The sequence below is a fragment of the Oncorhynchus masou genome, chromosome 28 (genome assembly GCF_036934945.1).
Source record: "Oncorhynchus masou masou isolate Uvic2021 chromosome 28, UVic_Omas_1.1, whole genome shotgun sequence".
NCBI lineage: Eukaryota > Metazoa > Chordata > Actinopteri > Salmoniformes > Salmonidae > Oncorhynchus > Oncorhynchus masou.
The window spans coordinates 32,590,262-32,602,749 of NC_088239.1; the positions used below are offsets into that span (position 1 = coordinate 32,590,262).

At 43.4% G+C, this 12,488-nt stretch overlaps 1 pseudogene; it reads left to right on the forward strand.

The window, feature by feature from the left end:
* LOC135516976 (ribonuclease 3-like) overlaps positions 1–12,488 on the forward strand; it is a 148,595-nt pseudogene that overhangs the window by 70,338 nt on the left and 65,769 nt on the right.

Here is a 12,488-nt window from a genome sequence, read left to right on the forward strand (position 1 = left end):
GTCTTGAAGGAGTTCCCACATATGCTGAGCACCTTTTGGCTGCTTTTCCTTCACTCTGCGGTCCAACTTATCCCAAACCATCTCATTTGGGCTGAGGTCAGGTGATTGTGGAGGCCAGGTCATCTGATGTAGCACTCTATCACTCTCCTTCTTGGTCAAATAGCCTTGTGACGTGCAATTGAGATTGCGTTGTCTATGAATCTGTTGGACCGGTATGTAAATTGGAGTGGATCTAGGGTGTCTGGGATACTGGAGTTGTGTGCCAGAACCAGAATTCAAAGCACTTCATGATTACATATGTGAGTGCTACAGGGCAGTAATCATTGTGGCATCAAGCCTGAGAGTTCTTGGGAACTGGAATGATGGTGGTCATCTTAAAACATGTGGGGATTACAGACCGCAATAAAGAAAGGTTGAAAATACAGTGAATATGCTTGCCAGCTGTTCTGCGCATGCTCTGGAATACTGCCGGGTGCCCGCATTGCGGGTGTTGACCTGATTTAAAGATCTTATTCACTTTGGCCACGGTGAGCAATATCACCCAGTCCTCTGGGTTGGCGATGGCCCTCACCCGGCATGATGTTGTTATTGTGTAAACTTGCATGAAATGTGTTGAGTTCGTCTAATAGAGAGGCATCGTTGGGCAGATTACGGCTGTGTCATCCTTTGTAATCCATTATGGAATGTAGCCTCTGCCACGTGCAGAAGGTGTCGGAGCCTGTGTTCATCGACGAGCTATAAGTGTAGCCTCTTAACATATTCCATCCAGCGCTAGCTAAAGTGGCCCTTTAGCATAATCTCTGATTCTGGTGACCATTTCTCAACGGAGCGAGTTGCGGGCACTTCTTATTTGAGCTTCTGCTTGTAAAAAGGAGGCAGGAGTTTTTTTTTTTACCTTTATTTAACCAGGCAAGTCAGTTAAGAACAAATTCTTATTTTCAATGACGAGTCCAACGCTCTAACCACTAGGCTACCCTGCCGAGTACAGAGACATGATCCCATATGCCGATTGGCAGACAAGGGAGGGCCTTTTGTACTTGCTTGTGTGTAGAATAACAGTGGTGTAAGACTTTATCACTCCTAGTTGCAAAGGAGACAAGTTGGGCATCACGTGGCTTAATGACACATAATTATTATTTTTCTTATCACGAGGTGGAATGTATACAAGTCTCAAAAACAGCTGAAAACTCCCTGACGGAGGTAGAAGAGTTGGCATTTGACCATTTGGTATTCCAATTTGGGTGAACTCCCTCAGGGAGGTAGAAGAATTGGCATTTGAGCATCAGGTATTCCAAGACGGGTGAATAATGGGCCGACACTTCCACCACACTCGAGTCATTATACCCCCTCTCAATTTAGGGACCACCCGCTCTAGATGTCTGACTGCCAAAAAATGTCATGATTCTACATGTGAATTGGTGCGTTGTCGGTTCGCAAAAAAACATTGATGTGCTAGGTACTCTCAGTGAGCAAATGCTTTTGATGTGTTTGAACCCTTAGAAGTATCTACAGACTGATCTACTCACTCAGTTGCAGGTTGTTTAGGTTTCCGGTGTGCTGATTCTACTGGTTGTTGGTTTGCTAGAGAGTTTGCTGGGTAGTCCTATGCAATAAGAATCCTAATAGTTGTCAAAAATCCAAGGTTGTAGGTTTGAAGTTTTGGATTAATGGTTGTGTTGTAGAAGGTAGTTTTATGTGTGAGTCCTTGTAAAACAATCCAGGTTTATCCAACTCTAATTCAGGTTTGAGGTTAATCACGGGCTCATGTGCCCCCGACTTAACCCCGCCCTCTCTCTCTCTCTATCTCTAGCTCTCTCTCTATTTCCCTCATACCCCTCTCTCTTCCTCTCATTGAGTCTTCCTTCCTCTCTAAAACATTCCCAGTTTAGAGTAACAGGTCGAGGGCACGCTGGCTGTCATTTCATCCTCTTTTACACACATTTCCTGTAAAACAGATACAGTATCATAGAGCAGCTCCCACTGTAAAATGTATGTAGTTCTGTCCTTGAGCTGTTCTTGTCTAATGATGTGATGTATTATGTCATTCTGTATTATGTTTTGTGTGGATTCCAGGAAGAGTAGCTGCTGCTTTTGCAACAGCTAATTCTAATAAAATACCAAATACCGAATAGCCACACACACGTGCACACACGCACACTCGCTCACTCACTCACAGACTCACTCACTCACAGACTCCATCACTAACTCACTCACTCACTCACTCCCACAGACTCACTCACTGATTCACTCAAACTCACTCACTCACTCACTCACTCACTCACTCACAGACTCCATCACTCACTTACACAGACTCACTCACTTACGCAGACTCACTCACTCACGCAGACTCACTCACTCACGCAGACTCTCTCACTCATTCTCACACACACAGACTCACTCACACACACAGACTCACACACACTCACACACACTCACTCACTCACTCACTCACTCACTCACTCACTCACCCAGGCTCACTCACACACACACACACACACACACACACACACACACACACACACTCTATCATTCACACAGACTCACTCACATACTCACTCACTCAGACTCATCACTCCATCACTCACATAGACTCACTCACACAAACTCACTCACTCACTCACTCACTCACTCACTCACTCACTCACTCACTGACTCACTGACTCACTGACTCAGACTCACTGACTCACTGACTCACTCACAGACACACACACACACTCAAACATCCCTGAGAACAAGTTGCTTTTCTTCTTTAGATGTGTCTTCCATTTTGTAACTTATTATTTTTCTGCATATCTCTGATCTTTCCTGTGCCTTCTCTTATTCACATAGAATTCGGGTGTGTTTCTCGGCTCTTTAATTAGTCCTTTTTTTAAGAAGAGAGATGAAATCTGACATGCATCTACATCTATATTTGAAGAGCGTAGCGAAGAGTGGATGGTTTTAAGTGGTTGTTGGATGTGTTTCGTGACCCTTGTTGTATTTGTTTATGTGCCGAGGTGACCTTTAAACCCTGGCTATGCAGGAAGCAGTCGGAAGCGGCAGATAATCTCCTACTTTGCATAGACCGACTGACTCTCCTGTCTCACTGTGGTACAAACGCACGCACCCACATGCAATGTCTATATCTGCTTGCCCTGAAGCAGGGCCACTCTTTGGCGGGGAGTGAGGAAGGGAGAGGAGGGAAAGAATGGAGGGAGGAAGGGAGAGAGAGAGGTGGAAAGGCAAAGCGGCATCTGTAATGCAAATGGACGCCTGCAACCCTGCATTATTCAAAGTGTTCAATGGAAAATTGAGCTTTCTTGATCTCTTGTCATTAAACTTCCTGGCAGAGTGGTCCATTCTCATTTGGGTTATTTTGGCCCAGTTTGCCTTCACATTCTCCTGCTTCTTCATTTTCTCTCCTTTCTCTCTCTTTACCTCTTGTAATGTAAACAAAATACTTTCTCCCTCAGCCTTTTCAACGGGGCTGCCGCAAGCTTTCTCTCCCCCTCCCTCCATCCTCCACTCTTCTCTTTGAGGTCATGACTGATAAGCCCTCTCATCTTCTTTCCTTCCTTCCATCCTATTGAACCGCTTGAAAAGAGGAAAGAATTGAAAAAGAAGAAGAAAGGAGCTACGTTCTGTTTTATGGCCCTAATTTCCTTGTGTATTTGATCTGTGGATTATAGTGTGCCAGCAGCCACCAGGCACTGCCACGATGCAGATGGTGGATCATTATGAGTTTCTTTCCCTCACTCTCTCCCTGTCTGTTTCTCTCTCTCTCTCTCTCTCTCTCTCTCTCTCTGTTCAGCCTCAACGCTCTTCAATCTCAACACTCTTCCTATTAAGAGAGCAGAGAAAAGGATTATGTTTCACTCGTCTGAATGTCAGATTTGCACAATGCAGAGATGGTGAATTTATTGAGCGAGCACAGCTCCATTGTTAATTGCAGTGGATGGTAGCAATGGAGGGATAGTTATCTCTGTTCGGTTCCTCTCTCTCACTCTCTCACTGTTTTTCTCTCCCTTTTTTTTCTTTTTTTTTCTTCTCTCACCCTCTCTCTCCTTTGTTTCCCTCAACCCCTTTTAGTTTGGAATAGTTAAGATGTTTGATGTGGGAATGCAATCAGCGGTCGACGACAAAGTTCCATTTATTTTCTTGTTCCGTTTATTTTGCCATTAATGCGCCTGCACAGTTTTGCATGTCGTTTGGTTGGGCTGCCGGGCCGGAGCAAAGAGAGAGAGGAGGAGAGAGGGGGAAACTGCTTTATTTCTATTTGATGGATTAGAGCCTGAGCTTTTTTGAATAATTCATTTGAAGTTATTAATGTGACTGTCAGATATTTTGAGCTCTGGACCCTGTTTATCAGAAGGGCGTCTCAGTATTTCAATGTTTTTCCCTAAAGAGAACTGTAGCGTGCAGCAGCACAGAAGCATGTCTGGCTATACAGGCGCTCTGGATAAGAGCCACTGCTAAATTACTAATGTAAATGTAGCACCTGCCTTTCCCTAAATCTGACACAAAGACAACAGGTATATTATAGTCGTTAATGACATGAATAGCCCTGACCTGGATCACAAATTGCACCAAATTCCCTTTATAGTGCATTGCTTTTGAACAGAGCTCTATGGGTCCTGGTCAAAGGTAGTGCACTTTAATGGGAATAGGGTGCCATTTTTGATGCATAATAAACATATGTGTTCTGGCTTCAGTAACTTCCTGGGTATAAATCTGAAACTGTACAGATGCTGTATGGGTTGTTCTGGCCAGGTCATGACGTAAGTCAAGGTTACTTACTGACTCTGTGTTTATGTCTGTATCTCTCTCTGTTTTGGTTGGCAGGTAGTGTAAGTTGTAGAAGGCAGCAGCCAGGCTGGTGAGCTTGACGATGGATCGCCTGACTTGACTGGCTCCATCTAATGATCACTGCATGTTGTGCGATTGGTCAGACCACTGCAGGGTAATCTTTCCACGGACAGAATTCTTGTCAAAGTGCTCTCTCTCTAGCTCTCGCTCTCCCTCTGAGTCTATTTCCTCCCTCTCTAAAATTATCTTAATTTTCATCTACTGGCTCTTTGATTGACACCGAAGGTGTTACTTTGAGATGTTTTAATACATTTTTCCTTCCCCTTGAGGTTCCCACTCCCCGATTCTTGGGAAAGTTTGAGAAATGCAATAAGAGGCAAAACTCTTTGAATCGTCAACCTTCCGTCCATAACTTGAACTTTCTGTAACTTCCAGGGAGTCAGTATCAGTGATGGATCACCGAAACCACAGGAAAAGCCCTTAGCTCTTGAAAATGTAGCCTATATTGTATTGTACAGTCAATATCAATAAGAAATATACCTGTAGAGAGAGAAAGCAGCCAGGGGTGTGTTTCTCCTCATAGCTGCCTTATAATCTTCAGAGGAAACATCTGCTGTGTTGGAGCATCCAGAACTGTGGTCAAACCACAAATCTGGAAGTGGGAGGATGTCCTTTAGACGCGGTGGATCTCAACTCTCTCCTCGCGGACCCCCAGACTTTTCACAGTTTCCTTGTAGCCCTGACTTACCACACCGGACTCACTAACCAAGGGCTAGATGATTTGTTGAAAAGTTGAATCGGGTGTACAGCTCTGGAATAGATCAAATGGATCAAATGCATGGTGTTTAATAACGTGTTTAAGAACCATCTTCTGTGTAGGAGCATCTCCAAAGTTGTGGTCGAATCATGGTCAAACCACAAATCTCAGCACAAATATAGGTGTCCATTAGAGGAACCACTCCCCCTCTTTGGTCCCCTTGCAGTGAGGGTCTAGTGGGCACGCACACACGGAAACACTCACACTGTCATGGCAAGATTAGAGGTCTCGACCTCCGAGGCAGCTGGAAGGGGTTTCATCACAGATAAGATGCTTTGTGTGTGTGTGTGTGTGTGTGTGTGTGAGAATGAGTTCTCACGTGTGGTCACGTGTGTTTTGGTGGTGTGTGAGGCAATGGGCCTGTTAGCCATCTGAAAGCTGTTTCCTTTCCTGGAGGATGAATCTAACATATCTGCGTTTGATGTCGTTTATAAAGACACTTTGAGCAAAACCACACATCGCAACCATCTCCAATGGGCTCATTTACGCACATCAAAGAAGCACTGCACAATCGTATTTTCAATTTGCCAGGGTTTTATTGCTTTTTCTAAATTGAATGAACCTTTCTTAGGTGATGTGGGACGAAGTTGTAGGCAACTTAACAGAAGAAGATTGCAACACATCAATGTTAATAAAAGCCCCAACGAACAAGAACAACTTTTGTTGAGACTAAATTATTGGTGTTCTCAAACACTTGTTTGTGTGCCGAAGCAGCTCCTTCAGTACACCAGAGAGAGAGACACAGAGGGAGAGACAGAAAGAGAACCCACGAAGAAGGAGAGTGAGATGTGAGGATAAAAGAGAGAGGAGAGAGGTGGATATAGAGATGGAGGGAGAGAGAGGTATTATTACAACACAGCAGATGCTGTGACAGAAAACAATTTGTTTTTTTTGTTTGTCTCCTTGTTTGTGTGTATGTTTCCTCTCAAGTGTGTATCTTTTGAACATTTTAAAACATTGTACACTGTCTCCCCGTGTGTGTGTGCAGCTCATGTGAGAGTTGTGATTGTGTGTGTGTGTACATGCGCGTTTGTGTGTTCGGCGTTCATATGAGAGGTGTTTGCACAGCACATCTAAGTCCTCTTGTTTATGTGACCTTGGTTAGTTTCATCTCTGTCACTGTGGTGATGAAGCCATGCCATTTCTCCTTGCCTCCTACTGCACTCTGTGACAGAGGGGGCTGACGCGGACACACGCACAGAGGTGGGACACACATACACACAGTGGTCATTTTAACATGAAAAGCTATGCAAAAAAACAGAAACACTTTTAATAAAGCAATTATAACAAATTCTGCAGAGTTCAATTAATGTCAACTTTTCCATCTGGAAAGTGGTTGTCAAACAGTGATTGCTCAACTTTGAACTCAGGAAATGTTGTATTAAAAAGCACATGTGATTTGTCATCCCTCCCGAGGAGTGTGTGTATGCCTAGCCAACAGCATTCCTATACCAAACACCAAACGGTGTAGAGGAACCAAAGCAGCTGTTTGGGAGGCTGCTTTTCAATGGAGAGGTACAATCACTTAATCACTAAATGACTAATACTGTCTAATGCAATGTTCCTACTTACTCCCCCTTGTGTGTGAGAAACATTTGTACGATGTGTGTGATGACGTGTGTGTACGATGTGTGTGATGACGTGTGTGTGTGTGTGTGTGTGTGTGTGTGTGTGTGTGTGTGTGTGCACCTGAGTTCTACTTTCGTAGTGTGGATTGATTCAACATCCTTGGTTCTGTCTATGACTTCCCTTTGGCCATGCAGCTTAACGACAGTCTATTGAGTTTGTGTGTGATGCAGGGTCTGTGTTTTTACAGAGTGTGTGCGTGTCAGGGTTTCCATCAGGAAAACGTGGAGCTGGACATTTGACCGGCAGCATTTTAATTTGGACACATATTCATTGGTTGGACACTTATTCATTGGTTGGGCACATATTCATTGGTTGCGTAACCAGATTAGGGAGTCTACCACAGTTCTCAGAATGACAGAAATCACATTTAGTTTATGGGAGTTCTGTCTTAACAGAACATGCAATTCATATGCAATGGCGTGCATCATTCTTACTGAATTCCGATGAGCAATTTGAAGATGGAATAAATAGGTGGCACGTCCACAAGGCTAGGGCAAACTTTCCTTAAAGTAAATAGAATTAAATTGCCAAAATTGTATAGCCTAATTAGATTACCCCTGTCTATACGGAAAAAAAAAATGAAAACCATTCAAAATAGGCTACAATACCAGAAAACATAATTTGCCCACAGACGATTATTAGCTTCTTTAAAAAAAAAGAATCATAGATCCCAAATTCATACAACCACTAAGCCTAGGCGACATCCCAAAAAAAAACGTTAAAAAGCAATGAGGCATGCAACAGATCAGATCGTGGAGCATAAAATGTTGATAAACTATTAGTTCTTCAGCAATGCGCACAAGGCAGTAGGCTACGCGCAACTTGCCGTTCCATTCAATTAGCAGGAAAACACCAAATCTCCTGTTACATAAAAATCCAATCTAAATAGGCTAGCATGGGTTGCTAATATGACTAGAACTGTGCCTTTGGCTACTGGAGAATGAAAGGAAGTTGATTTTAAAACAAATAGAACATGAGAGAAAAACGCTACTAGTTTCAATATCATATGGAAGTCTTTAGTAAACAATATTAAGTTGGATGGATATTTGCTAGGCAACTTTGAAGTAAGGGGAAAAGGGGGTACCTAGTAAGTTGCCCAACTGAATGTATTCAACTGAAATGTGTTTTCCACATTTAACCCAACCCCTCTGAATCAGAGCGGTGCGGGGGCTGCCTTAATCAACATCCACATCTTTAGCGCCCAGTGGGTTAACTGCCTTGCTCAGGGGCAGAACGGGGATTCAATCCAGCAACCTTTTGGTGACTGGCCCAACGCTCTAACCACTAGGCTTCCTGCCGCCATGGAGTGACACGCTTCATGTTCAGGTTTCAAACAATTAAGTATATGTTTTCAAAATGCATACTGCCTCCAGCTGATAGCAAAGTGGTGTGTGATGCGCTGAAGTCTGCCTTGTTGCCTATGCACTTGAATGGGAAGCATGCTTCAATTTCCAGTTGATAAATAAAAGTAGTAGCTCTTTTCAGTCATGGCCATTAGTTTTATTTTAATTTTTTTTTTTTTTTACATGTGATTGCCTTTAGAATTGATGTGCGATGATTGTGCTTATTAAAGCACGTTTCATTCCAACAGCAACAAACAGCTGTATCAGCAGTTCTCGCACTACATTGACAGCTATTTCAATCAAAGAGTAGGCTAAAATCCATTATTTTGCAAAGGGATAACATTTCTTCTACTGGACAATTGGACGGTGCCAATTTTATTTATCAGCTTTGCAATCGTTTTAACGGCCCAAAGCTGGCTAACGAAAACTCTGTTTTTGTGTGTGTGTGTGTGTGTGTGTGTGTGTGTGTATGTGTGATGCAGGAGTCTGTGTGATGCAGGAGTCTGTGTTTCTACACAGAGAGAGATGCGTGCTGCCAATTTTGTTAGCCCTTTCGCTCAGACCCCTTTGCTCCCTATATGGCCCTAAGGGCCCTGGTAAAAAGTAGTACATTATGTATGGAATAGAGTTTCATTTGGGATGCAGGGAGTGGAATCAGTGACCAAAGGCTGCCTCTGTATGCAGCCTGAGGGTTTCAGCTACAGTAAATAGATACAATAGATGCACCCGGATTTGCTGAATGGTTGTGGACTAAGGCAGTAACTCTGGGCGATAAAAAAATAAGGTGCAAGGGCATCCCGAGTGGCGCAGTGGACTAAGGCAATGCATCACAGTGCTTGCTTTGCCACTAGAGATTCTGGGTTCGAGTCCAGGCTCTGTCCGGGTTAGGGGAGGGTTTGGCCAGCAGGGATGTCCTTGTCCCATTGCACAATAGCGACTCCGGTGACAGGCAGGGCGCAGTACACGCTGACATGCTTGCCAGGTGTACAGTGTTTCCTCAGACACATTGGTGTGCAAAGAAAGGGAGGCGGCTCGACTGCTAAAGCCACAGAAAGGAATTCAGAGTCAAAAATGCACAGAAAGCATAAACACACACACACACACACCCTCTCCTAGATTCGTAGACAATAGAAACAAACAGTGCGGAGCAGAGCAGATAAACATCCCTTGGCTATAGCAACAAGACTGCCTGCTGCGCGCTCTGTTTCTCTCTCTTATAGCAATAGTCTAACGACACACACTGTTTCTCTCTCTATAGTCATTATCTAAATGATGACACAGGTGTTGGTTTCACTGGTGTCGGGAGATGAGGACAGGGAAAGATTTCTGGGAGAGAGAGGGAGGGTGGGTCGGAGGAGGTGTAGTAGGGAGTGGGTTTACAAATAAGTGAGGGAGAACTGGAAATGGGATGGAGGGAGGTAAGGTGTGTAGGAGTGGGTGTATTAATTAGTGTATGTGGGAGGAAGCAAGAGGGTGTAGAAGTGAATAACGAGGGAATGTGGGAGGGATATAATGAAGGATAATTTAAATGTGTTGGAGTTTAAAATATCAGTGTCATCACCACCAGCTGAATTCTCCACATGATGGAACAATAAGATGAAGATTTACACGTTGCCAGCCATACCAGTTACAGAAAACTATGTCTATAACTTAACACTCCCAATTTGTCTTTACACACCACATTACCAAAGTTATAAAAGGGCTATGTTGCAAATGGCACCCTATTGCCTATGTAGTGCACTAATTTTAAGGGAAACATATACGGTTCTGGGCAAAAGTAATGTACTATGTATGGAATGGTGTGCCATTTGGGATGTGTCAAGCTGAAGGCCTCTCTATTTCTCTCTATGTTCTCTGCCTACTGAGGGATGTCTCTGTTCAGAGTGGTGTTACATTCACACATGGATGCTCATGGGCCTATACACTGTCACTTCCTCACCACTCACCGTCTGTTTCTCTCTCTTGTATTTATCTCCCGCTCTCTCTCTCTCATTCCATCCCTCTTTCTCTCCCTATCCCTCTGTTTCTCTGCTGTCAGTTCCATAGTGTGTTATTATGGTCAGAGAACTTCAGTCCCGTACCAGTTGTTTATGACAGACCAAATCAAAATGGCTTCTTCTCAAATGGCACCCTATTCCCTACAAAGTGTGCTACTATTGACCAGAGCCCTGTTGACTCTGATCAAAAGTAGCACATTTACATAGGGCGTATGGTACCATTTGGGACTCAGACAATGTCCCTAGTGGGTTTCAAATGAATCCCTAATTGGTTTAACATTCATGTCTGTTTCACACAGAGACAGTTAAACGTGACAGTTTTTTTTTACACAACTCCTTGCCTTCCACTAGTTTCTAAATGACTGTACTGTAATTCAATACAGGAAAATCTAACATATCAACTCTCCATAGGGAGCCTGTGAAATATGTAGATGTGAATGTCTTAATGATGTTAGTTTGTTATAGAAATAGCTCAAGGTTATTATGCCATCTTACAGGTGAAGGAAGGGCCTCTCTAGACAGCCTCCACAGTGTGTGAGTGTCTGCGCGATTGTACTATATTGGATATTCTTGAGACGATGCATTCTGCTCCATTCTTAGAAAAAAGGTTATCTGAGCAGTAATCTCCATAATGACGATAGCACTCACTCCCAATATACTAATCCACTACTGCCTATTATTAATCCACCCCGTCCCCATCCCTGTCCTCGACCATCCTATGAAAACGTTCCAGGGGTTGCCATGACAATAAACGTGGTCGCCACAGCGCTATGTGACTGTCTAACTTTTTGTTGGTTTTGTACAGCAGCAACAGACAGCCCTCACCCCATCAAAGTCCACGGCCACACTGAATGGAACGATGCTGGGTTTTTAATAACAGCGTGGAGAGAAGAAAAAACAAAATAGAGTGGTATCTGAAAAAAACATTCAAATCTAACCCCTCAGTAAAACTATTCTAGATTTTAAATTCAATTCAATGTTCACAAATGTCAATTTTGGTGTCCACTGTAAATGGGTGAAAACCTATGGGCAATGATCAAATTGATTCCCTTGAATGGAATACATAGGCCATGAGACTTGAGCACATTAAAACATCCCTGTGAAATCAATTCATACAATATCACACGTGTATTGTGATTGTGTATTTGTTCCTGTTAGATTTGCACAACAACTCTTTTAGCCTGTTGTACTTGGTTTCTGGACATGGGCTACCAGTAGAGTGTGCTAGGCTTACACAGTGCAAGCAGTCCAATGCTGAACACGCACTCACACAGGTAGGAGCTGGTTCTGACAGCCCCACTCCACTACCTCAGCCAGCTAACCGTGCCGAGCCTAGCGAGGGGTAGAAAATAAATGGCTTCCTAATGCTCAGCATCACCACAGCCTCCTCTACCTCAGTTGATTTAGTTTTAGATCACTTTATTTTAAGAATGGGAAATGTCAGAATAAAAGCAAATAATCTTTTATTTCAGCTTTTATTTCTTTCACCACATTCCCAGTGGGTCAGAAGTTTACATATACTCAAATAGTATTTGGTAGCATTGCCTTTAAATTGTTTAAATCGGGTCAAAACATTTTTTGGTAGCCTTCCACAAGCTTACCACAATAAGTTTGGTGAATTTTGGCCCATTCCTCCTGACAGAGCTGGTGTAACTGAGTCATGTTGTAGGCCTCCTTGCTTGCGTATGCTTTTTCAGTTCTGCCCTTAAATTTTCTATAGGATTGAGGTCAGGGCTTTGTAATGTACCTGCTTCGTCCAGCATTTTCACAAGTTCCTTTGCTGTTGTTCTGGGATTGATCTGCACTTTTCACACCAAAGTACATTCATCTCTAGGAGACAGAACACAACTCCTTCCAGAGCGGTATGGCGGCTGCGTGGTCCCATGCTGTTTATACTTGCGTACTATTGTTTGTACA